This window comes from Urocitellus parryii, chromosome 1 (genome assembly GCF_045843805.1).
Source record: "Urocitellus parryii isolate mUroPar1 chromosome 1, mUroPar1.hap1, whole genome shotgun sequence".
Lineage (NCBI taxonomy): Eukaryota > Metazoa > Chordata > Mammalia > Rodentia > Sciuridae > Urocitellus > Urocitellus parryii.
The window spans coordinates 241,887,834-241,912,053 of NC_135531.1; the positions used below are offsets into that span (position 1 = coordinate 241,887,834).

The 24,220-nt window shown below is 41.7% G+C and overlaps 1 protein-coding gene across 2 annotated transcripts in view; it reads left to right on the forward strand.

Moving 5' to 3' along the window:
- The first annotated feature begins 264 nt into the window (after nt 1-264).
- Nucleotides 265-24,220, forward strand: part of Nabp1 (nucleic acid binding protein 1) — a 41,341-nt gene continuing 17,385 nt past the window's right edge. Inside the window, exons 1-2 of one of the 2 annotated variants that reach the window (XM_026389044.2) lie at nt 265-334; nt 5,088-5,162. The gene's annotated coding sequence lies outside the window, so the exon portion shown is untranslated. Of the gene's footprint in view, nt 495-5,087; nt 5,163-24,220 lie in introns of both variants that reach the window. The other variant, XM_026389043.2, reaches the window with a different exon arrangement.

Genomic DNA, 24,220 nt, shown 5'->3' on the forward strand with positions numbered 1-24,220 from the left:
ATATTAATCAAATAGTCATAAAAATGGAGAGCCTAATTAATAAGCGAGATGAAGAAATGAAGCATGTTTCTATATGAGTATACTAAAAACAGACACTGACCTCATCAGGCTTCCCTGAAGAAAGGACACTTAACCAAGACCCACGGAATGAGTAAGCAATACCAAGGCCAACTGGAGGGGCAGTTAGGCTGTTGGGAGCAGCTGTTAGGTTGGAGCTCTTTTACCTGAAGGGTCCTTTGCAGCAGGGGGTAGAAAGTGGGGGGTGGGGGTGAAGAGCATCAGAGAAAAGATCAAAAGCAAGAATTCTTGGCTGGGAGGTGCCACAGTGCAGAAGGTAAGAGAGGGAGCACCACAATCCCTGCAGGTCATATAAATCTTGCTAAGGATGGTCTGTCTTGTGGGAAACAACTGAAGGTTTAAAGCAGATCACGTAGAACAAGATCCAGCTTGCACTTTGGAAAGATGGCAATGACTGCAGTGTGGGGAGTGGACAGGTAAGAGGCTGAAAGTGTTGCAGGGCAATTATCTAGGACTGTAGAAGTCTAGGGGTGAGGACTGTGTACTTGCACTAGGGTCTTTACAGTAGGGAAGGAGGGAAGTGGACGCATACCATAAATATTCACAGGTAGCACTTGGGCTGGGAAGAAGGTGCTTGAATGACTCCAAAGTTTCTGGAATGAGTAATTGAAAAGATGAGGTAGCACTTACTAAGACAGTGCCCATTGCAGGAGAACACTGTAGCACTCATAGTTTGTAAGGTAGGTTATAAATTTTATTTTAGACATGCTGAATTTCACATAATTAGAAGATTCCAGGTGATTACTGGTGAGCATGCATGGAATCCAAACAAAAAAACAATGGAAAGTCCTGATGGACATGCTTTCCAAATGATGACTATTATACTTTTTTAGTGACTGCATTTGTGTTTACCAGATTTAGAATCCCTTTCTATAATAGGACAAGCTCCACAAACTATAACATAGATAATAGCTTAGCATCTGCGGAAGCTCAGTTAAAGCTGTCAGATTGAACATAAGCATTCAAATCTCTCCGTTCCTGAACCCAGCCAAGAGAACAATAAAATGATTTTGAACAAGACATAAATGCACAAGGACAAAGGGAATGAGATAGAAGACAACAGCAATAAAATTTTAGAAAATGGGAAGCAGATAGATGAGTAGTAACTCAATTAGGACACCCAAGAAACTGAATCTTAAACTTGTGGAGAGGCAGCCCAACTTAGCAATGCACAGCTCTAAAAAATTGGAGCATCAGGTACCTTAGGAACTAGGAACTAAGTAGAACTTAGGTGCCTAAGCAGGGGATTTGGCACAGAGTCTTTGAAAAAAAAGCTGGTAGATCCCTAACTCACCACACCTATCTTTTACAGGTAGCAGAATGACTCTCTGTCTCACTCTGCTGACAATAACAAAGGGACTCTGGATTGGTGTAATGGGAAAGGTTGAGGGCTATGACACTGAAGACTAGGGAGGCTGATTCATCCTGAGGCAGGGAGGGGGAGCAAGGGAGGAATAGATGAATTTGATATAGGGCAGAAGGGTGGGAGGGGAAGGAAGAGGGCATGGGGATAGAAATGATGGTGAATGAATTAGACATCATTACCTTAAGTACATGTACGAAGACATGAATTGGTGTCAATATACTTTGTATACAACCAGAGATATGAAAAATAGTGCTGTACATGTGTAATATGAATTGTAATGCATTCCGCTGTCGTATATAAAAATTTTTTAAAAAAATAAACAAATAAAAGAGTGTTTATAAGCCGGGCGCGGTGGCGCACGCCTGTAATCTCAGCAACTCAGGAGGCTGAGACAGAGGATTGCGAGTTCAAAGGCAGCCTCAGCAAAAAGTGAGGCACTAAACAACACAGTGCAACCCTTTCTCTAAATAAAATAGAATAAATGACTGTTGATGTGGCTCAGTGATCAAGTGACCCTGAGTTCAATCTCACCCTCCACACCAAAAAAAAAAAAAAAAAGTGTTTATAAATATAAATCATGCACCAAGATTTCCTCCACTTTCTTCCTTCACTTGAGTCCTAGAACACTGTTAGCCAGGCTTGCACCTTCTTGGCAGAAGGCTGGAAGTGTTCTCTGGGAAGTCTTATCAGCCTGAGAGAAAAGACACTGGCCCAGTATGTTGACCAGTGTCACATCATCCCAAAGCAAACCCAGTGGACAGCCACCTTCTCTTCTCAATGGCCCATTCTTGAAATAAAACTGGACAGCTGGGGCTGGCTACATATTTGAGGGGAAAAGCCTATTAATGAAAGAGAGAAAAAACAAACAGAAGAAGGCAACTTGAAGGGAATACACTCTGCCAAAAGAAAACTTTAAAAAACAAACTATCTGGTCTTCAGAGAGCTAAGAGAAGATATGAAATAATAACAGGATTATCTATAAAAAGAATATTCAGTATGCTCAAAGAAAACCTAGACATTAAAAATATGACATTAGAAATGAGAAATTTGATATTAGTCCTAAAACATAAAGTTAAGGACGTCTCCTAGGACAAAGAGGAGAAAGACTAACATAAGGATGTAGGAGAGCTAGGATATTATGATTGTAGGAGCAATCCAGGAGTCCAACATCCAAGAAAAGGGTTACTAAGAAAAAAAGAGCAGATGATAGGGAACAAAGAAAAGAAAATCATGAAAATATTTTATGATTTCAGTTTCCAGGTTAAGTGGCCCATCAACTTCTCCAAACCATGGATTAAAAACAGATATTCATCCAAGAATACCATATTAAGACTTTCATTAATATATTCCTATCTGATATAATGAAAACCACAGCATGATCATATTGAGAGAATGGGCTCAGGATGGGAGTGAGGAATGAGAAAGAAGGATGGCTAACTTCTCACTCTCTAGAGTTACATGACAAGGGAAAACATACAAAGTAACAATTAAAACACATTATTCTGGGGCACAGTGGCACAATCCTATAATCCTGGGGCCTGGGGAGGCTGAGGTAGGAGAATCACAAGTTCAAAGCCAGCCTCAGCAATTTAGTGAAGCCCTAAGCAACTAAGTGAGACCCTATCTTTAAATAAAAAATACATAAAAGGACTGAAGATGTTGCTCAGTGGTTAAGTACCCCTGGATTCAATCCCTGGTACCAAAAACAAAAAAAACAAACAAACAACAACAAAAAAAATCCCCAAACATTATTCAGTAAAACAGAGGGAAATACCTAATTAAGCATCCAGAGTGGGCTTGAATGGAGTATGAAAAGAGTTGCCTCTAGTGAATGAAAAGTAGGTTGTTTTCAAAACAAACCTTGTAGAACTGATTCTTTAAATTATATGTATATGTAATGTCAGTAAAATAAAATATAACTCTGCAAAATCAGGCTCTGGAGGTGCACTGATGTCATACATATCCAATGCCTAACACTAATTTGTATGTTATTTAACTTCTTGAGCATCAGTTTCCTCATATGAAAAATTGGAGACAATAGCACTGACTTTCTGTGAGGTAATTGAGAGGATTATATACAGTGAAGTGCATAAAGTTAGCACAGTGCCTTGCTATTTTCTGGCACTTGGTGGGGGGGGGGGATTCTTTTTGCTTTCCTTCTTGCCAATCATCCTTATTTCATTTGCTTAGCCTTTTCCACATTTCTGATCAGATCTTCTTCCAAGATATTGTACCCAACTCACTTTGCTTGGAATTCTGAGTGCTCTCAAATACACTGATGGGTTATACCAATATCTGGTTAATTGTCAAAAGAGAATCAGCATGCTCCTACCTGTATGTATTTGATACATTCTTTCCAAAGGTATTGGGAAATATATTCACCTGAAATTATAAGTAATCCATTTCTCACCGTGTTCTTTTGTTTGGATTTTGGGGTGGGAGTACAGTAGAAAGGTAGCTCTCATTGATCACACACACACAAAAAAAATATTTTGAAAACTTTTCCATCATAAACTTATCATTTTCTGATTTATTTCTAAAGGTGGCTTCCTCCACTATTTGTGAATTTGTGACTTTGCTAGAGCCATGTACCTTCAAGTTTCTAGTGCCACTCCACTGATCCTCCAACTAACAGAGCAACAGTCACAGCATGTGAATTTTGAAATTACTTCAATTTGCCAATATAGAAACTGAACTCACTGACTTGTCTGAAAGTCACAACCAGAAAGTTGTAGGTTAACTTCTGTTCTACTTCTCTCAGTCTAAGCCTAGTGTTCTTTCTACCTTGTGAACTGAGTGCCCATCAGTGAGTGACATCTTTGTGGGCTCAGATTTGTGAAATGAAGGCGTGGAATAATCTTTATATTCCTGCCAGCCCTAATTTCCTATGAATTGCTGAAGTCTAGGAGGAGATTAAACCTGTATCATTCCCAATGATTTTTTCCTCCCATATAGGGGCTGTGGATTCTACTAAGATCCAAAAAATCCATATAATTATGAAGTCCAGCTTTCTCCCATACAATTTTCACTTCCTGCCTTATTCATAAATACCAAGATACAAAATGGCTTTGGGTTTTATTTTCACTTTTGCAATCACTTGGGAATCTCATCAAGCCTGAGGAAAGGTTTGGAAATTCATTTTGCATTTCTCAAGAAGCTACAAATGTTGTGAAATCCACTGGATTCTAAGCTTCCTGAGAGAATGAGCTCTGACTGGACAAGGCAGCTCATTTCCAGTAAAGTTCATGGTAATTCTCTGGAAATATTGGAGAGGTCATGGTAGCTGCAGCCCAATGGTGTGCTTTGGGTTAGGGCCTATATCCAGTGGCTATGTGGGGCACCCCACAAGGTTTTCTTTTCCCTTAGTTCCAGACATTCATTTAGCAAGCTGGACTCAGCCAGTCAAGAGAGGCCATAAATGATACAGCCCAGCCCAGTGCACTGTGGGAGCTCAGAAGTTAAAAAAAAACAAGTTGCTGCAAATGATAGATTTTCAAACTAGATACAGACAGGAGGGAGAGAGAGGAGAGAGAGAGAGAGAGAGAGAGAGAGAGAGAGAGAGAGAGAGAGAGAGAGATTGCTTTTGCTTTTTGTTTAACTCTTGGCTAGTTTGTGTAATTAACCATGTGTCCCACTTTTTCAGGCATTCCACGCCACTTGCTGACCCCTCTCAGCAATTCTAAGTGATCTTTTTCAGTCCGAGTGGTTTTAGGACTCGGTAAGTAATGCCTCTGTGAAAGAACTCTTGTTCTGTGCTTAAAGACCCAGAACCAAACCTCAAAAAAAAAAAAAAAAAAAAAAAATCATTTGAAAAGCAAATCTCTATGAAACTGGTCTTGGAGCTGATGATATTTTAAAAGGCCCAATCCCAAACAACACTCGTAAACACCTTAATCAACTTCTGAGGACTCTCTAATGCATTGATTAGAAGTTACTGGTCCTTGAGCACGCTGCTACTTAATAAACCATTAAATAAAGTTAATTATTATCAATATATTGCAGGGTTGGAAAATCTATTCTGGCTTTTGTTTTCTCATGCAGTCATAAGGGAATTTAGAATTGAGAGAGCAGTGATATTTTGATTACATTCCAGGTACTACTCTGAAGCAAACTAAGCTTTAACTTTCAACTTTGCCCTTTAGTGTCTCTTCTTGATGGCATTTTCCCCACCCCCACCCTGTAAACACCACCTCTACAGAGCTCTCCACTCTCTTCATAAAAATTTTACCCTGTAAAGAATATAACATGGTCAGTAAAAAAAAAAAAAAAAAAAGGTGTGTAAATACTATTCCAGTTGGCTGTGTTCACTCTTGCAAGAAATTTTTTATTTTAGTAGCTCTTAGGACAAATGAGAGGGCCCACCATCAGAGTTTACTTTGGTAGAGGGATGTGGAAGGGGAAGGGGTAGGCTTCCTCTGGATCCTAGCTGTAAATTTGTTCTGAAATCTAAAGAGGCTTGTAAAGCTCTTAGCAGAGTGCTTGACAAACAGTGAATGCTCAATAAATGTTAGTTGGTATTTTTGTGATTTTACCATTGTGGATGCCATCACTAGCTCCTGAGGGGCGTGACTGAGCTTTTATTGATAAGTCATGGGGGATAGTATAATCCATATTCAATTGTCTAACTATTTAGAACTTTCTCAGAGTACGCTGGCTTCTGCTTTGGACTGGTAACTAGAAAAGAATGCATTTGGCTTTCTTGACCCCTACTAATGGAAATCAGCTGAAATATCCCAGGGATTACAATTTCAAGACCTCTGACAGGAAATTCGCACACAGTCTTGGACATATACAAGCTTCCTCAGAATGGCCATGAGCCTAGTGACTCTGCTGAAATGTCAAGTCAAATTGAAAGGGTTCTGAGGCCACTGAGTAAGTTGCTAGGCTACCAAGCAAGGCCAGACAACTCCTTGCTTATCACATCTTCCTGGCATTGTTCTCGGCTTGTTTCACATGTAGTCAATGGTATTATTATTTTACATGTTCCCCAACTGCTGGTTCTGTTAACACAAGTAAAGGTCTAAGAAAGTGATGGATGGTTCTTAGTGAGGCCGTAGAGTTTCTGCATAAATCAGTATGTGGAATATATAATTTGGAAATAGTTTCAGTCTGTAACAGGAACGATTCTTTTATATTAAACAAACGAAAGATGTTAAAGTGTTTCAGTGAGTACTCCTACCCAGTGCAAAACTTGTTCTTGGAGAGGAAATGAAATTTTGGTGAAAGATGGAAAAGGCAGTAATTTATTTTACAGGCATCCTCCTACATGTGTGAAATGACATTTGTTTCAGCTATTCATTACAGCTTTGTTTGTAGTATCAAAAAATTGTAAATAACTCAAATGTCCATCAATAGAGGACTAATAAAATAAATGACGTAAGTCCCTCATTAGAATATTATGAATTCTGAAAAAAAAAAGATAGTAGGTTCTCTATGGGCTATAGAAAGATTCCTAGGATAGAGTATAAGGAAAATAAAAGCAAGGTACAAAAGAGTGTTGTAAAATGAGGTGGAGGGAAAGGACATATGTACATCTTTTCTTATAAAGGCTCAGGTTATCTCTGAAGTGGTACACAAGAGAATGGAAATCGTGGTCAAGGGGAGTGGAGAACTGGGTGCCTGGAGAGCATAGGAAGGAGAAAGAAGTCTTTCTATACACAACTTCAATATGTTTTAAATTTCTCATCATGTAAATGCATTTTCTTAACTTAAAAAAAGTGATTTTTTTTTAAATTCAAAAGAGAAAAATAAAGAAAAGTAACAGTAGAGCATGATCTTATGTATAGAAAACAACATGTCTACCAATGGAATGGAGACAAGGCCAAGAAACCATGTAAATCATTCTGTTTTTCTGAATCTTGGGAATTTCAAGTTTCCAGAAACCCCCTTTAGGAATGTGAAACAAGCTGGGTGTGGTAGCATAGGCCTGTCATCCTAGCGACTCAGGAGTCTGAGGCAAGAGGATTGAAAGTTTGAGGCCAGTCTTAGTAATTTAGTGAGGCCCCCAGCAACCCTGCTTCAAAATAAAAAAAATAAAAAGGGGGTGTAGTTCAGTGATAAAGTACCCCTGGGTTCAATCCCCAGTATCAAAAAAAAAAAAAAAAAGGAATGTGAAAAAATGGTGTCATGAATATCTCTTGCATTCAGGATTAGGCAAACTTTTCTGTTTCACTGAATTATTTTTGCTGTGTCTTAGTAAGCTTTGCATCAGAAAACCATATTCACTGCAGTGAATATGGGGATTGACCTGTCCACGTCATTCAACTCTACCCCTAAGTGTAGCACATGTATGGTTGATTCGCCAAGGTTGGACCAAATTAACCAAGTCACAGTAACCCACTACCATTGCCAACATTTAATTGATTCAAGAAAGGACAGTTCAGGCTAATCTAGAAAGGGCATTAGGTAAAAACTAAGGAAATATGATTTAGATATGGACTTTCAGTTAAACATATATTGTTTTATTAATTATAACAAATGTTTTATCTTAATTTTAAAACAATAATAGTACGGAAAACTGATTGAGGAGCACATTGGCAGCTCTAAATGATATTTGTAATTTTTCTGTAAATATAAAACTGTCATAAAGTTAAAAAATATATTTAATATTTAACATTTATAAATATATATATATATATATATATAAAAATATATATTCACACAAAAAATAAACTAAAATTGGGTATTCATTATTGCCATGTCCTCAATATTTTTAAATTAAAAAAAATCTTTACTTTTACAAAGTTATTACTTTTGAGATGGAAGCAATGGCATACACCTTAATCCCATAAAACATACCTCTTTTCAGTGTCTGCTAGACTTTATTAATTATTAAATATTATTAACTCAGTAGGCTGAAGCAGAAGGAGCTCAAGTTCAAAGCCAGATCCAGCAACTTAGTGAGACCCTGTCTCAAAAATAAATAAATAAATGAAAAGACCTGGAGAAAAGCTCAGTGGTAAAGCACCCCTGAATTCAATATATAGTACATAATCATCATCACCATCATCATCAAAAGTTATTATCTTAAAAAATTATTTTCAGTGTCCTTAGTGGTGGCGCATGTCTATAATATAGCAACTTGGGAGGTTGAGGCAGGAGGATAGCAAGTTTTAAGCCAGGTTTGGCAACTTGGTGAGGCCATCTCAAAATTAAAACATAAACAAGGCTGCTGGGAATGTAGCTCAGTGGTAGCATACCCCTAAATTTAATCCCCAGTACAAAAAATACCCCACAATATTTGTCTTTTTAATAATTAACTATTTACAATTTTGTTTCTTATTTTATTTTTTTGTGTGTGATTCATCTCAAATTGCTACTTCCATGTTACTTTGGAAATTAAGTGGTTAATAAGTCCAGCCCAATCAGATGAACAGTCTTTTATTCCACACTTTCTAGTACTCGTTTAAAAAAATTCCATGCAGATTTTTGTGTTTTATGTCTTATTTTGCTGTTTTTGTGTAAAATCAAATAAAGAACACCGTGTAAATATAATTAATCAGAAGTGTGTAAACCTTTGTCATCAATTAAGTTCATTTATTCTTTGAAGTCAGTTAATGAATGAAATATGCTAATAAAATGATGTCAATTGAGAGACTGGTTATCTGATTTCTACAGTTAAACATTTTTCATTTGTCTTGTCTTTTTGGTTCAATGAGTTTTAATTTTTATTTTTGTATAGTTTAAAAACCAGGTTTTATAGGCCTCTCAGGTATAATCAAGCCTATATGAGATTCACACAAAGTAAATTCCTAACTGTGGTGATTTTTTAAAAATATTTTTTAGTTGTAGATGGATACAATACCTTTATTTTATTTATTTATTTTTATTTGGTGCTGAGGATCAAATCCAGTGCTCCACCTGTGCTAGGCAAGCGCTCTACCACTGAGCCATAACACCAGCCTCTAATTGTGGTGATTTTGAATCCATAATATTAAATAACTGATTTATAATATGGCTAAGTTTCATAGCAACCATATTATCTATGGTTTTCGTCATACATGTTTTCAGTTGTTGCAGTACTTAGCCCATGCTATTTATGATGAAATTCCTTAACAGGTAAGAGATCAGGATAAGGTGAATTGACTGATTTTATAAAATACTACTCTATTTCCAAGATAGGGCAAAGTCAGCAGATCCCCTTGCAAACATAAAATATACCTCTTTTCAGTGTCTGCTAGACTTCAGATTTTTCTTCCTGGGACACCACTGGATATGGATCAAGAAAGGTTCTATACCATAGGTCAGCACATTTTTCTGTACAGGGTCAGGTCATAAATATTTTGGACTCTTCAGATCATGTGGACTCTGTCACTACTCGCCTCTGTTGAAAGCAGCCTTAGGCAATACCACAAAAGGGTTTGGGGCCACAATTGGCTGACCCCTGTTCAATTCGCTTTGCTTTAAAATTTAATCTCTAAGCAGATCACTGTGTTTGAAGGATAATACCCAGGATGGCTTACATTTAATTAGAGTGATTTATGTCTTGTGACATTATAACATGTTCTCTTATGTTGAGACTTTGAGGCCAGAGAAATATGGTTGGAATTTCAGTACTACTCAGCAGTAGTTGTGGACTGGAATCTCTCTACAGTCTTTATTTTCCCATTTATGGAATGTGGATAATAAATCTTACTTTGGAGGGGTCTTGTATGATTAAATGAGAATGTATGCCAAGTGCCTGACACAAAGAACATGCTCAAAAAATATTAATTTCCCTCTCAGACCCTGCAACAATATCCTCCTCTACACATATGTAGAACTGGACAACACCTTCATTTACCCAATATCAAAACCTTCTCTCAGATCTTAGAAGTTTAAAACCCTCTCCATTTCTGGAAGTGTGTTCTGTGTGGTTCTTGCAACTTTTATATGTTAACTACAATCTGTCATCAAAATATTTACCCGAGTCCTTGATTCTGATAATTCTCAGGGAAGTAAAGAGAATCTATAAAATATACTACCGGATTTTAAAGGGCCACTATTCAAAAGAGATCTCATAAAGAGAGTAACAAATTTATCTTTTATTTGATGTTTGCTATGAGCATGTTGAAGCTTCTTAGGATTCGTTTTACTATAAAATTGCTTAGGGAATTCACTTTTAGTGTCATAAGTAGTGGGTTGAGAGAACAATACTACTTGAAATTATTCCCATTTGAAAAGTTTAATTGAAAAATATAAATACACACTGCTATTTAAAAATAAATAAATAAATAAATACACATATGAAGCCCTGGTGGTAAGAAGTGCTTTCGTAGATGGAGAGTGATTTTGTGTGTATTTACTTGTGTAAACATACTTGGAGACTATAGAATGAAGTGTATTTAGCATTAGACTTTTATAGTTGGGGAATATTTAAGTCCTTCCATAATTAAAAAAAAAAAGGAACTTGCTTTTTGTCACTAGGGAAATTATTATAATCAATGCTAATGTGGCTATTTTACATGTATAAACTAATAACATCTTTAAAGAAGTAGTGTAGTAAAGAAGCAATACAATCTGGGGAAATAATAAGCAGGCAGAAGTTATTTGTTTGCCCCCTTTGGATCTCAATTGAATTTGTGTCTGACTTTGATGAACAGAATGTTACAGAGGTGACATTATGCTAGTTCTAGAGTCTAGGCCTAGGAGACCTTGAAGCTTCTACTTGCCTCTTTGGAACCCTGAGGTCATGATGATGCAAAGTCTGATGTGAAACACCACAGGATGGCTGAGCACCTGGGGAAGAGCAGAGGTGCCCCAGTGCAGAGCTAGCACCCATCTGCAGGCATGTAAGTGAGTCCTACCTAGGTCCTTTGGCCTCAGGTGAGCTGTCATCTGATAGCTCACTCAGTGGATCCACATGAGTGAGTGTAGGAAAGACCATCAGGAGTCATTCCTAGATGGTCAGCCAACAGAATCAAGAAAGTAAGTAGTTACTGTTCTTAAAACATGAAGTTTTGACAATGTTTGCTATTCATGCCTGAAAACTAATTTGAGTGAATATTTGTTTTTGTAGTATAAAGAGCCCAAGGCAAGGACAAAGATAAGTGAAAAGCAACTTAATCAGGTTTGATAACTTTTAAGGAAGTAATATTCAGCTTACTTCCTTTAACATTAAAAATGTTGGCCGTGGTGGTACACGCCTGTAATCCCAGCAGTTTGGGAGGCTAAAACAGAAGGATTGCGAGTTCAAAGCCAGCCTCAGCAATGGTGAGGCGCTAAGCAACTCAGTAATACCTTGTCTCTAAATAAAATACAAAATAGGGCTGGGGATGTAGCTCAGTGGTTGAGTGCCCCTGATTTCAATCCCTAGTACGGAAAAAAAAAGAAGAAGAAGAAGAAAAGGAAAAAAGAAATGAGGCTCATAAGTATTCAAAGTTGAAAATAAACATAAGTAAGGAGGTAGTATAGGATTCTAGAAGGAAAATTGGATAGGAAATTGGCAGAACTGGATTATGGTTCTCTTTTTATTACTTGGTTTAATGACCTTAAAAGTTGTGCAGCCTCTTGGTGTCTCATTTCTTCAGCTATAATGTCAGGACCACACAACTGCTCATTCATTCATTCATTCATTCAAGAAACATTGATCAGTCCTACTGGTTGGGAACCATTGCTTTGGGGAGGGGGTAAGATGATAGGAGACTTTAAATTTCTTGCACAAAGCTTCTGTGTGTGTGTGTGTGTGTGTGTGTGTGTGTGTTTGTGTGCATGTGCGCATGAAAGTATGTGTGTTATTCACTGCTAGAGACTGAACCCAGGGTTGCCTTGCACATGCTAGGTAAGCAATGCAAGCTACGTTTCCAGATCTTCTACTTACACACTTCTGTATAATTTGCTTTTGAAAATACAGTTTAATTTTATAATTAGCAAAAAATAATGAAGATGTTGTTATGGGCTAAAATGTATGCCTCTAGAATTCAGATGTTGACACTCTAACCTCCAGTGCATCAGAATATGGCTGTATTTGGAGAAATGGTCTTTAAAGACATGATTAAGTTAAAATGAGGCTGTTTGGGGTGCATCCTAATCCAATATGACTAGTGGATATCCTTGTAAGAAGAGGAAGTTTGTACATACCAAGGGACAAGGGACACAGAACACAGAGGAAAGGCTACACAAGGACATAGTGAGAAGATGGTCATCAGCAAGCAAAGGAGAAAGGCATAAGAAACCAAGTGTACTGACACCTTAGATTTCTAACCTCTAAGTCAGTGAGAAAATAAATTTCCATTGTTTAAGGCACCCACCTTTAGTATTTTGTTTTGGTGGCCCTAGCAAACTAATAAAGATATTTTCATATTGGAAAGAGATAATACTTTTAATGAGTTCATGGTACTTATTCTTGGCATGCTCATATTCAAGCAGGAGGAAAGAAATATGAACTTTTGCAGTATGATGAATGATATACCGGGACCAAGTACGCCATGGATATCTAGTGGTGGAGGGACCTATCCAACTATGGACAGGGAGATTCTGTATCAGGTGAAGAGAGTTTAAGAAACTTACTCTGGGGGGATCCAACATGGCGGCCGGCGAGCAGGCAGCATTTTCTATACCTCCGCAGTAACGGGATCAGAGAGACACATAAAAATACACTTGCATGGGACATGCTGAGGAACTTCTAACAATTTTCCACTGAAAGGAGACCTGCCGATAACTAGTAAGTCTGTGGGAGGGGTCAGTTGGTCCCAGGCGAGTGAATCTCCGCAACGCGGATCAGGGTCACAATCCCGCCGGCCGCCGCTGAACTGCAGCGAACTTAGGAACCTACTGGGCCCCGCAGGCCTGAGTCCCTGAACTGACTCTAGCGGCTTGGTGCTAGGATCCACACTCCTAACACCCCACCCCACCCCCAGCCAGTTCGGAGCAAAGCGGACCAGGGACACAACCCCGCCGGCCGGCCACGGGCGGCGGCCAGACTGGGCCCCGCAGGCTTGAGTCTGTGAACGGCCTCTGGCGGTCCAGCGATAGGATCCACATTCCTACCACCCCACCCCCAGCCGGCTCGGTGCATCGCAGATCAGGGACACAATCCCGCCGGCCGCCGCTGAACTGCAGCGAACATAGGAACCTACTGGGCCCCGCAGGCCTGAATCTATGAACTGACTCTAGCGGCTTGGTGCTAGGATCCACACTCCTAACACCCCACCCCACCCCCAGCCAGTTCGGAGCAAAGCGGACCAGGGACACAACCCCGCGGGCTGGCCACGGGCGGCGGCCAGACTGGGCCCCGCAGGCTTGAGTCTGTGAACGGCCTCTGGCGGTCCAGCGATAGGATCCACATTCCTACCACCCCACCCCCAGCCGGCTCGGTGCAACGCAGATCAGGGACACAATCCCGCCCGCCGCCGCTGAACTGCAGCGAACATAGGAACCTACTGGGCCCCGCAGGCCTGAGTCTGTGAACTGACTCTAGCGGCTTGGTGCTAGGATCCACACTCCTAACACCCCACCCCACCCCCAGCCAGTTCGGAGCAAAGCGGACCAGGGACACAACCCCGGCGGCCAGACTGGGCCCCCCAGGCTTGAGTCTGTGAAGGGCCTCTGGCGGTCCAGCGATAGGATCCACATTCCTACCACCCCACCCCCAGCCGGCTCGGTGCATCGCAGATCAGGGACACAATCCCGCCGGCCGCCGCTGAACTGCAGCGAACATAGGAACCTACTGGGCCCCGCAGGCCTGAATCTGTGAACTGACTCTAGCGGCTTGGTGCTAGGATCCACACTCCTAACACCCCACCCCACCCCCAGCCAGTTCGGAGCAAAGCGGACCAGGGACACAACCCCGGCGGCCAGACTGGGCCCCCCAGGCTTGAGTCTGTGCAGGGCCTCTGGCGGTCCAGCGATAGGATCCACATTCCTACCACCCCACCCCCAGCCGGCTCGGTGCATCTCAGATCAGGGACACAATCCCGCCGGCCGCCGCTGAACTGCAGCGAACATAGGAACCTACTGGGCCCCGCAGGCCTGAATCTGTGAACTGACTCTAGCGGCTTGGTGCTAGGATCCACACTCCTAACACCCCACCCCACCCCCAGCCAGTTCGGAGCAAAGCGGACCAGGGACACAATCCCGCCGGCTGGCCAGGGGCAGCGGCCAGACTGGGCCCCGCAGGCTTGAGTCTGTGAACGGCCTCTGGCGGTCCAGCGATAGGATCCACATTCCTACCACCCCACCCCCAGCCGGCTCGGTGCATCGCAGATCAGGGACACAATCCCGCCGGCCGCCGCTGAACTGCAGCGAACATAGGAACCTACTGGGCCCCGCAGGCCTGAATCTGTGAACTGACTCTAGTGGCTTGGTGCTAGGATCCACACTCCTAACACCCCACCCCACCCCCAGCCAGTTCGGAGCAAAGCGGACCAGGGACACAACCCCGCGGGCTGGCCACGGGCGGCGGCCAGACTGGGCCCCGCAGGCTTGAGTCTGTGAAGGGCCTCTGGCGGTCCAGCGATAGGATCCACATTCCTACCACCCCACCCCCAGCCGGCTCGGTGCAAGGCAGATCAGGGACACAATCCCGCCCGCCGCCGCTGAACTGCAGCGAACATAGGAACCTACTGGGCCCCGCAGGCCTGAGTCTGTGAACTGACTCTAGCGGCTTGGTGCTAGGATCCACACTCCTAACACCCCACCCCACCCCCAGCCAGTTCGGAGCAAAGCGGACCAGGGACACAACCCCGGCGGCCAGACTGGGCCCCCCAGGCTTGAGTCTGTGAAGGGCCTCTGGCGGTCCAGCGATAGGATCCACATTCCTACCACCCCACCCCCAGCCGGCTCGGTGCATCGCAGATCAGGGACACAATCCCGCCGGCCGCCGCTGAACTGCAGCGAACATAGGAACCTACTGGGCCCCGCAGGCCTGAATCTGTGAACTGACTCTAGCGGCTTGGTGTTAGGATCCACACTCCTAACACCCCACCCCACCCCCAGCCAGTTCGGAGCAAAGCGGACCAGGGACACAACCCCGCCGGCTGGCCAGGGGCAGCGGCCAGACTGGGCCCCGCAGGCTTGAGTCTGTGAACGGCCTCTGGCGGTCCAGCGATAGGATCCACATTCCTACCACCCCACCCCCAGCCGGCTCGGTGCAAGGCAGATCAGGGACACAATCCCGCCGGCCGCCGCTGAACTGCAGCGAACATAGGAACCTACTGGGCCCCGCAGGCCTGAGTCTGTGAACTGACTCTAGCGGCTTGGTGCTAGGATCCACACTCCTAACACCCCACCCCACCCCCAGCCAGTTCGGAGCAAGCGGACCAGGGACACAACCCCGCCGGCCGCGGGCGGAGGCCAGACTGGGCCCCACAGGCTTGAGTCTGTGAACGGCCTCCGGCGGTCCAGCAATAGGATCCACATTCCTACCACCCCACCCCACCCCCAGCCGGCTTGGAGGCGGCCAGACCAGGCTCCGCAGGCCTGAGTCTGTGAAGTGCCTCTAGCGGTTTGGCGCTAGGACTTTGGCAGCGCTTAGTGCTGAGTTCCAGCTTTCAGACAGAGGAGAGAAGCGGTCCAGTTGGGTTCCAGACACCGGTCGGACCACAGAGGAGGACAGCAGCCGCCATTTCGGAGAGATGATGTAATCATCCCCATGTTCTATTGATCTCAGCTCATCCAGCGACGGAACAGGTGATTGCAGGCTGGTAGTTGCCTGCGTCTAGCAGACAGATTTCTAGCTCAGGCTCGGGACTGGGGATCTTGTGGAGAATACTCCTAGAGGCTCATGCCTGGCAAGGCGTGTACCGGGCACTGAGCAGCTGGATTCTGGTTCCCGGGGCTAACCTGGCCCAGGTCTGAGGAAACTGCGGAGACTGCCGGTGGAGGCCAGCTCCAAGTGGAGCGTGCGCTGAGCTAGGGGCGACTGGGTTCTGACTCCCGGAACAGTTTTGGCCCGGGGCTAGGGAACCCGTGGGGGTCGCTCGCTGGAGCCAGCTCCCAGCGGAGAGTGTATCGAGATAGGAGAGGCGGGTTCTGGCTACCGAAGCTGCTTTGACCCAAGGCTAGGGAACCAGCGGTGTCTGCTTCTCAGTCAGGGTCCTGTTGGGTGCTGTGGGGGCAGAGTGGAGCTTCCACCTGCACCCAGAGCAGGCCAAGTGTCCCGCCGGCGTGGTAGCATGACACCCCAAACGCAGCTGGGTCTGAAGAGAGTAGCCGCCCACGCCTAGAATAGGACCAGCGGCCCCGCGAAGCGGTAGCCAAGTAACCTCATTTGGAGTAGGGGCTGTGCAGAGCGTGCAGGCAGACCTGCGGCCCACTGGCAAGACAGGCCAGGTAGCTTGCCAGAGTGGTGGACACGTAACACCGAGGCAGTTGCGTCACACTGGTTGGAGTGGGGGCGGAGCAGGGTCGCCGCCCGGGTCCGGAGGGGGCCCAGCGACCCGTTGGAGAGGTAGTCAGGTACTCCCATTGGGAGTGGGGGCTGTGCAGAACTGTGACCCACCGGCCTAGAAGTATGCCAGCGTGGTAGACTCGTCACACCAATTGGAGTGGGGACCCAGCAGAGCCGCCACCCACATCCAGATCAGGACCTACGACCCCAGGGCGTGGTAGTTACGTTACCACAATTGGAGTGGGGGCAGAGCAAAGCCGCCTCCTGTGCCCGCAGGGGGGGCAGACCTGTGACCGATCAGCGTGATAGATAGACCACCATAATTAGAGGAGGAGCACAGCCACTACCCACCCTGCAAGGGAGACTTTCCAACTATACAAGAGCAACATAAATAAATAGGGGGTAAATTTCAAAAACACAACAGTTGCACCAAGCAGAAAGAAACGCGAGCAGTATGAAAAGACAAGGAAAGAAAGGACCACAAGCAATGCAGGTCAACTCAACTTTAGAAGAGGTAATAGCTGCAACAGATGGAATATCAGATAAAGAGTTCAGGATATATATGCTTCAGATGATCTGGAGTCTCAAGGAAGACATGAGACAGCAAAATCAGACAATGAAAGATCACATTGACAAACAAATCCAGGAAGTAAAAGATCAATTTCACAGGGAGATAGAAGTAATAAAAAACAAACAAATAGAAATTCTAGAAATGCAGGAAACAATAAACCAACTTAAAAACTCAATTGAGAATACTACCAGCAGAGTAGATCACTTAGAAGAGAGAACATCAGACAATGAAGACAAAGTATTTCAGCTGGAAAAGAACATAGACAGCTCAGCAAGTCTGCTAAGAAACCATGAGCAGAACATCCAAGAATTATGGGACAATATCAAAAGACCAAATTTAAGAGTCATTGGGATACAGGAAGGCACAGAGCTCCATGCCAAAGGAATAAACAGTCTATTCAGTGAAATAATACGAGAAAACTTCCCAGAATTGAAGATTGAGACAGAATCCCAAATCCCAGAAGCCTACAGGACGCCGAATGTGCAAAATCATAAGAGATCCACACCTAGACACATTATAATGAAGATGTCCAACATACAGAATAAGGAGAGAATTTTAAAAGCTGCAAGAGAAAGAAAGCAGATTACATTTAGGGGTAAACCAATCAGGATAACAGCTGATCTCTCAACACAGACTCTGAAAGCTAGAAGATCCTGGAATAACATATTTCAAACACTGAAAGACAATGGGCTCCAACCAAGAATCATGTATCCGGCGAAATTAAGCTTCAGGTTAGAAGATGAAATTAAAACCTTCCACGATAAACAAAAGTTAAAAGAATTCGCAGCTAGAAAACCATCTCTTCAAAAAATCCTTGGCAAAACATTACAGGAAGAGGAAATGGAAACTAACATTGATAACCAACAATGGGAGGTAGGACAGTAAAGGGGGGAAAGTAGTCAAAGAGGATAACAAATCAGGTTTAGTAACATCAATAAACAATTATGGATAGAAGAACAAACCACATCTCAATAATAACCCTAAATGTTAATGGCTTAAACTCACCAATTAAGAGACACAGGCTAGTAGAATGGATCACAAAACAAGACCCAACAATATGCTGTCTACAGGAGACGCATTTGATAGGAAAAGATATACATAGACTGAAGGTGAAAGGTTGGGAAAAAGCATATCACTCATATGGACCGCGGAAACAAGCAGGAGTGTCCATACTCATATCTAATAAAATAGATTTCAAGCCAAAGACAATCAAAAGGGATAAAGAAGGACACTTCATACTGCTCAAGGGAACCATACACCAACAAGACATAACAATCATAAATATATATGCCCCAAATAATGGTGCAGCCGTGTTCATCAAGCAAACTCTTCTCAAGTTCAAGAGTCTAATAGACCACCATACAATAATCATGGGAGACTTCAACACACCTCTCTCACCACTGGACAGATCTTCCAAACAAAAGTTAAATAAGGAAACTATAGAACTCAATAACATAATTAACAACCTAGACTTAATTGACATATATAGACTATACCACCCAACTTCAAGTAGCTACACTTTTTTCTCAGCAGCACATGGAACCTTCTCAAAAATAGACCATATACTATGTCACAGGGCAACTCTTAGACAATACAAAGGGGTAGAGATAATACCATGCATCTTATCTGATCATAATGGAATGAAACTGAAAATCAATGATAAAAGAAGAAAGGAAAAATCAAGCATCACCTGGAGAATGAACAACAGGTTGCTGAGTGATCAATGGGTTTTAGAAGACATCAAGGAGGAAATTAAAAAATTCCTAGAGTTAAATGAAAACACAGACACAACATATCGGAATCTATGGGACACATTGAAAGCAGTTCTAAGAGGAAAATTCATTGCTTGGAGTTCATTCCTCAAAAAAAGAAAAAACCAACAAATAAATGATCTCATACTTCATCTCAAAATCCTAGAAAAAGAAGAGCAAAACAACAGCAAAAGAAGTAGAAGGCAAGAAATAATTAAAATCAGAGCTGAAATTAATGAAATTGAAACAAAAGAAACTATTGAAAAAATTGACAAAACTAAAAGCTGGTTCTTTGAAAAAATAAATAAAATTGACAGACCCTTAGCCATACTAACGAAGAGAAGAAGAGAGAGAACCCAAATTACTAGCATACGGGATGAAAAAGGCAATATCACAACAGACACTTCAGAAATACAGAAGATAATCAGAAATTACTTTGAATCCTTATACTCCAATAAAATAGAAGATAGTGAAGGCATAGATAAATTCCTTGAGTCTTATGATCTGCCCAGACTGAGCCAGGAGGATATAGACAACCTAAACAGACCAATAACAATAGAGGAAATAGAAGAAACCATCAAAAGACTACCAACTAAGAAAAGCCCAGGACCGGATGGGTATACAGCAGAGTTTTACAAAACCTTTAAAGAGGAACTAACACCAATACTTTTCAAGCTATTTCAGGAAATAGAAAAAGAGGGAGAACTTCCAAATTCATTCTACGAGGCCAACATCACCCTGATTCCGAAACCAGACAAAGATACTTCAAAGAAAGAAAACTACAGACCAATATCTCTAATGAACCTTGATGCAAAAATCCTCAATAAAATTCTGGCGAATCGGATTCAAATACATATCAAAAAAATTATACACCATGATCAAGTAGGATTCATCCCTGGTATGCAAGGTTGGTTCAATATACGGAAATCAATAAATGTTATCCACCACATCAATAGACTTAAAATTAAGAACCATATGATCATCTCGATAGATGCAGAAAAAGCATTCGACAAAGTACAACATCCCTTTATGTTCAAAACTCTGGAAAAATTAGGGATAACTGGATCATACCTCAACATTGTAAAAGCAATCTATGATAAGCCACAGGCCAGCATCATTCTGAATGGAGAAAAATTGAAGGCATTCCCTCTAAGATCTGGTACAAGACAGGGATGCCCTCTCTCACCACTTCTGTTCAACATAGTCCTCGAGACACTGGCCAGAGCAATTAGGCAGACGAAAGAAATTAAAGGCATAAAAATAGGAAAAGAAGAACTTAAATTATCACTATTTGCAGATGATATGATTCTATACCTAGCAGACCCAAAAGGGTCTACAAAGAAGCTATTAGAGCTAATAAATGAATTCAGCAAAGTGGCAGGATATAAGATCAACACGCATAAATCAAAGGCATTCCTGTATATCAGCGACAAATCCTATGAAACGGAAATGAGGACAACTACTCCATTCACAATATCCCCCCAAAAAATAAAATACTTGGGAATCAGCCTAACAAAAGAGGTAAAAGATTTATACAATGAAAATTACAGAACCCTAAAGAAAGACATAGAAGAAGACCTTAGAAGATGGAAAAATATACCCTGCTCATGGATAGGCAGAACCAACATCATCAAAATGGCGATATTACCAAAAGTCCTATATAAGTTCAATGCAATGCCAATCAAAATCCCAACAGCATATCTTGTAGAAATCGATAAAAGAATCAGGAAATTCATATGGAATAATAAAAGACCCAGAATAGCAAAAACAATACTAAGCAGGAAGTGTGAATCAGGCGGTATAGCGATACCAGACTTCAAACTATACTACAGAGCAATAGTAACTAAAACAGCATGGTACTGGTACCAAAACAGGCGGGTGGACCAATGGTACAGAATAGAGGACACAGTAACCAATCCACAAAACTACAACTATCTTATTTTTGATAAAGGGGCTAAAAGCATGCAATGGAGGAAGGATAGCATCTTCAACAAATGGTGCTGGGAAAACTGGAAATCCATTTGCACCAAAATGAATCTGAATCCCTATCTCTCGCCATGCACAAAAGTTAACTCAAAATGGATCAAGGAGCTTGATATTAAACCAGAGACATGGCATCTGATAGAAGAAAAAGTTGGTTATCATCTGCACGCTGTGGGATCGGGCTCCAAATTCCTCAATAGGACACCCATAGCGCTAGAGTTAACAAACAGAATCAACAAATGGGACTTACTCAAACTAAAAAGTTTTTTCTCAGCAAAAGAAACAATAAGAGAGATAAACAGGGAGCCTACATCCTGGGAACAAATCTTTACTCCACACACTTCAGATAGAGCCCTAATTACCAGAATATACAAAGAACTCAAAAAATTAGACAATAAGATAACAAATAACCCAATCAATAAATGGGCCAAGGACCTGAACAGACACTTCTCAGAGGAGGACATACAATCAATCAACAAGTACATGAAAAAATGCTCACCATCACTAGCAGTCAGAGAAATGCAAATCAAAACTACCCTAAGATACCATCTCACTCCAGTAAGACTGGCAGCCATTAGGAAGTCAAACAACAGTAAGTGCTGGAGAGGATGCGGGGAAAAGGGCACTCTTGTTCATTGCTGGTGGGACTGCAAATTGGTGCAGCCAATTTGGAAAGCAGTATGGAGATTTCTCGGAAAGCTGGGAATGGAACCGCCATTCGACCCAGCTATTCCCCTTCTCGGTCTATTCCCTAAAGCCCTAACAAGAGCATGCTACAGGGACACTGCTACATCGATGTTCATAGCAGCTCAATTCACGATAGCAAGACTGTGGAACCAGCCTAGATGCCCTTCAATAGATGAATGGATAAAAAAAATGTGGCATTTATATACTATGGAGTATTATTCTGCATTAAAAAATGACAAAATCATAGAGTTTGGAGGGAAATGGATGGCATTAGAGCAGATTATGCTAAGTGAAGCTAGTCAATCTTTAAAAAACAAATACCAAATGACTCCTTTGATATAAGGGGAGTAAACAAGGACAGGGTAGGGACGAAGAGCTTGAGAAGAAGATTTACATTAAACAGGGATAAGAGGTGGGAGGGAAAGGGAGTGAGAAGGGAAATTGCATGGAAATGGAAGGCGATCCTCAGGGTTATACAAAATGTCATATAAGAGGAAAGGAGGGGTAAGACAAGATAATACAAATGGAAGAAAGGATGTACAGTAGAAGGGGTAGAGAGAGAAAAGGGGAGGGGAGGGGAGGGGAGGGGAGGGGAGGGGAGGGGGGACAGTAGAGAATAGGACAGACAGCAGAATACATCAGGCACTAGAAAGGCAATATGTCAATTAATGGAAGGGAAACTGGTGTGATACAGCAATCTGTATATGGGGTAAAAGCGGGAGTTCATAATCCACTTGAATCAAACCGTGTAATATGATGTATTAAGAACCATGTAGTGTTATGAACGACCAATAAAAAAAAATAAAATAAGAAAAAAAAAAAAAAAAAAAAAAAAAAAAGAAAATCCTGGAGGATAGAAAATGAGAACTCTCAGGTTAATCAGCAATTAATTGTTTAATGCCTCCTCTGAACAGTCATCCATCAATGGGTTGGGCTTCCTGTAATAACTGATTTTGACATATATTTCCATGGTAAAATTTTTTTCTTTTTTAAATTTTTTAAAATTTGTTTTAATTAGTTACACATGACAGTACAATGATCTTGACATATCATACATTTGATCCATGGTAAATTTTTACAAGCACCCTGTGATGCAAATGGCAGGGCAGTAAGTGTACTGCCAATCCTACCACCCTGCCTTTCTTATAAATGAAGAAACAGATGCATAAAAGGCTTACAATGGCAAACTTCTGCATCCTAGCTTTGCCTCAGGTGGACATGTGTTCTCTGATGTGGGCATATGGCAGCATCTAATTTTCCTTATTTTATATCTGTAAAAAGCTACATAGTACCTTTCTCTGTCCGTCTTCATGAATGTATAATAAAAGAGTTAGAGAAAAAAAAAAAAAAAAAAAAAAAAAAAAAAAAGAAACTTACTCTGAGGGTGGGAAGCCACCTTTAATGTTGAAGGAGGAGTAGGTATAGTAACAGTCTTATCTACTGGCCCCTCTGCTGACCCTTTGTGTTTGGTTGTCAAATGAAGTGTTGGCTCCCAGTTAAGGATTTTAAGAATGGTTACCTTCTGGATATTCTAATGTAATTTCTATTTTACTTGAAAAATAAAAAAAATATACTTTACTTAAAAAATCATCATCCCCACCTCATTAAAGATATTTTAATATAAAATAGGAATATTATTTCATAATAAAGGACGGTTCTCCAAATGGAATGCATTTAGCTTTAATTTCCATGTATTATCCTTGGCGTGTGTACTGCACATGCATAATTGGACAGCCCTAAGAATTTCAAGTCAACTAAAAACACAATATTTGTTTGTTTGAATAGGGTGAATATTTCTACTTATCCTCCAAAATGGATACCTTCTTTTTTCCATAGAAATAGAGATAAAATGAGATACATGACCACTCTGCTAGAAATGATATCTTTAACACCTTTCACAGCTGGATGTGATTGTGGGGTGTAAGTTGGAGTAATGTATAAAGTGACATAGTGTGTACTTTCTGGGTCATCTCTGCCTTATAATGGAAATAATTTGAGTTGGAGTTCCTCCCTTTTTTTTTCTATGGGTTGGAACATTGAGTGTGGATACAACTCAACTTTGACTATGAGGTCATTTTAGGGAACAATGAAGTAGAAAATGGAGAGAATCTGAGTCCTTGAGTGTCTGCAAGAGACCCATGCTTTTCACCTTGAGATTATACCATGAAGAAGAAATGAACTTCCATTTTTTTTTAAGCCTCTGCATATAGATGTATATTTTGGGGGTTTTCTTTCTTTCAGCAGCAAGCCTACTAGATGATTCAGTTATGACTTTCACAATAATATTTGCCTTCCAACTTCCCCTTCAAAAGTTCCATGCCACTCCTATTTATCCCACCCACAAGAGATAGCTAAACAACTAAGTCACTAGAGAAAGACATTTAGGTAATATTTCCCTATGTGAATGTGGAATTCCCCTAAATAGAGAAGGATGGTTACCTTCTTACTGCTCTTGCATAGTTTCTCACACTAGTCTC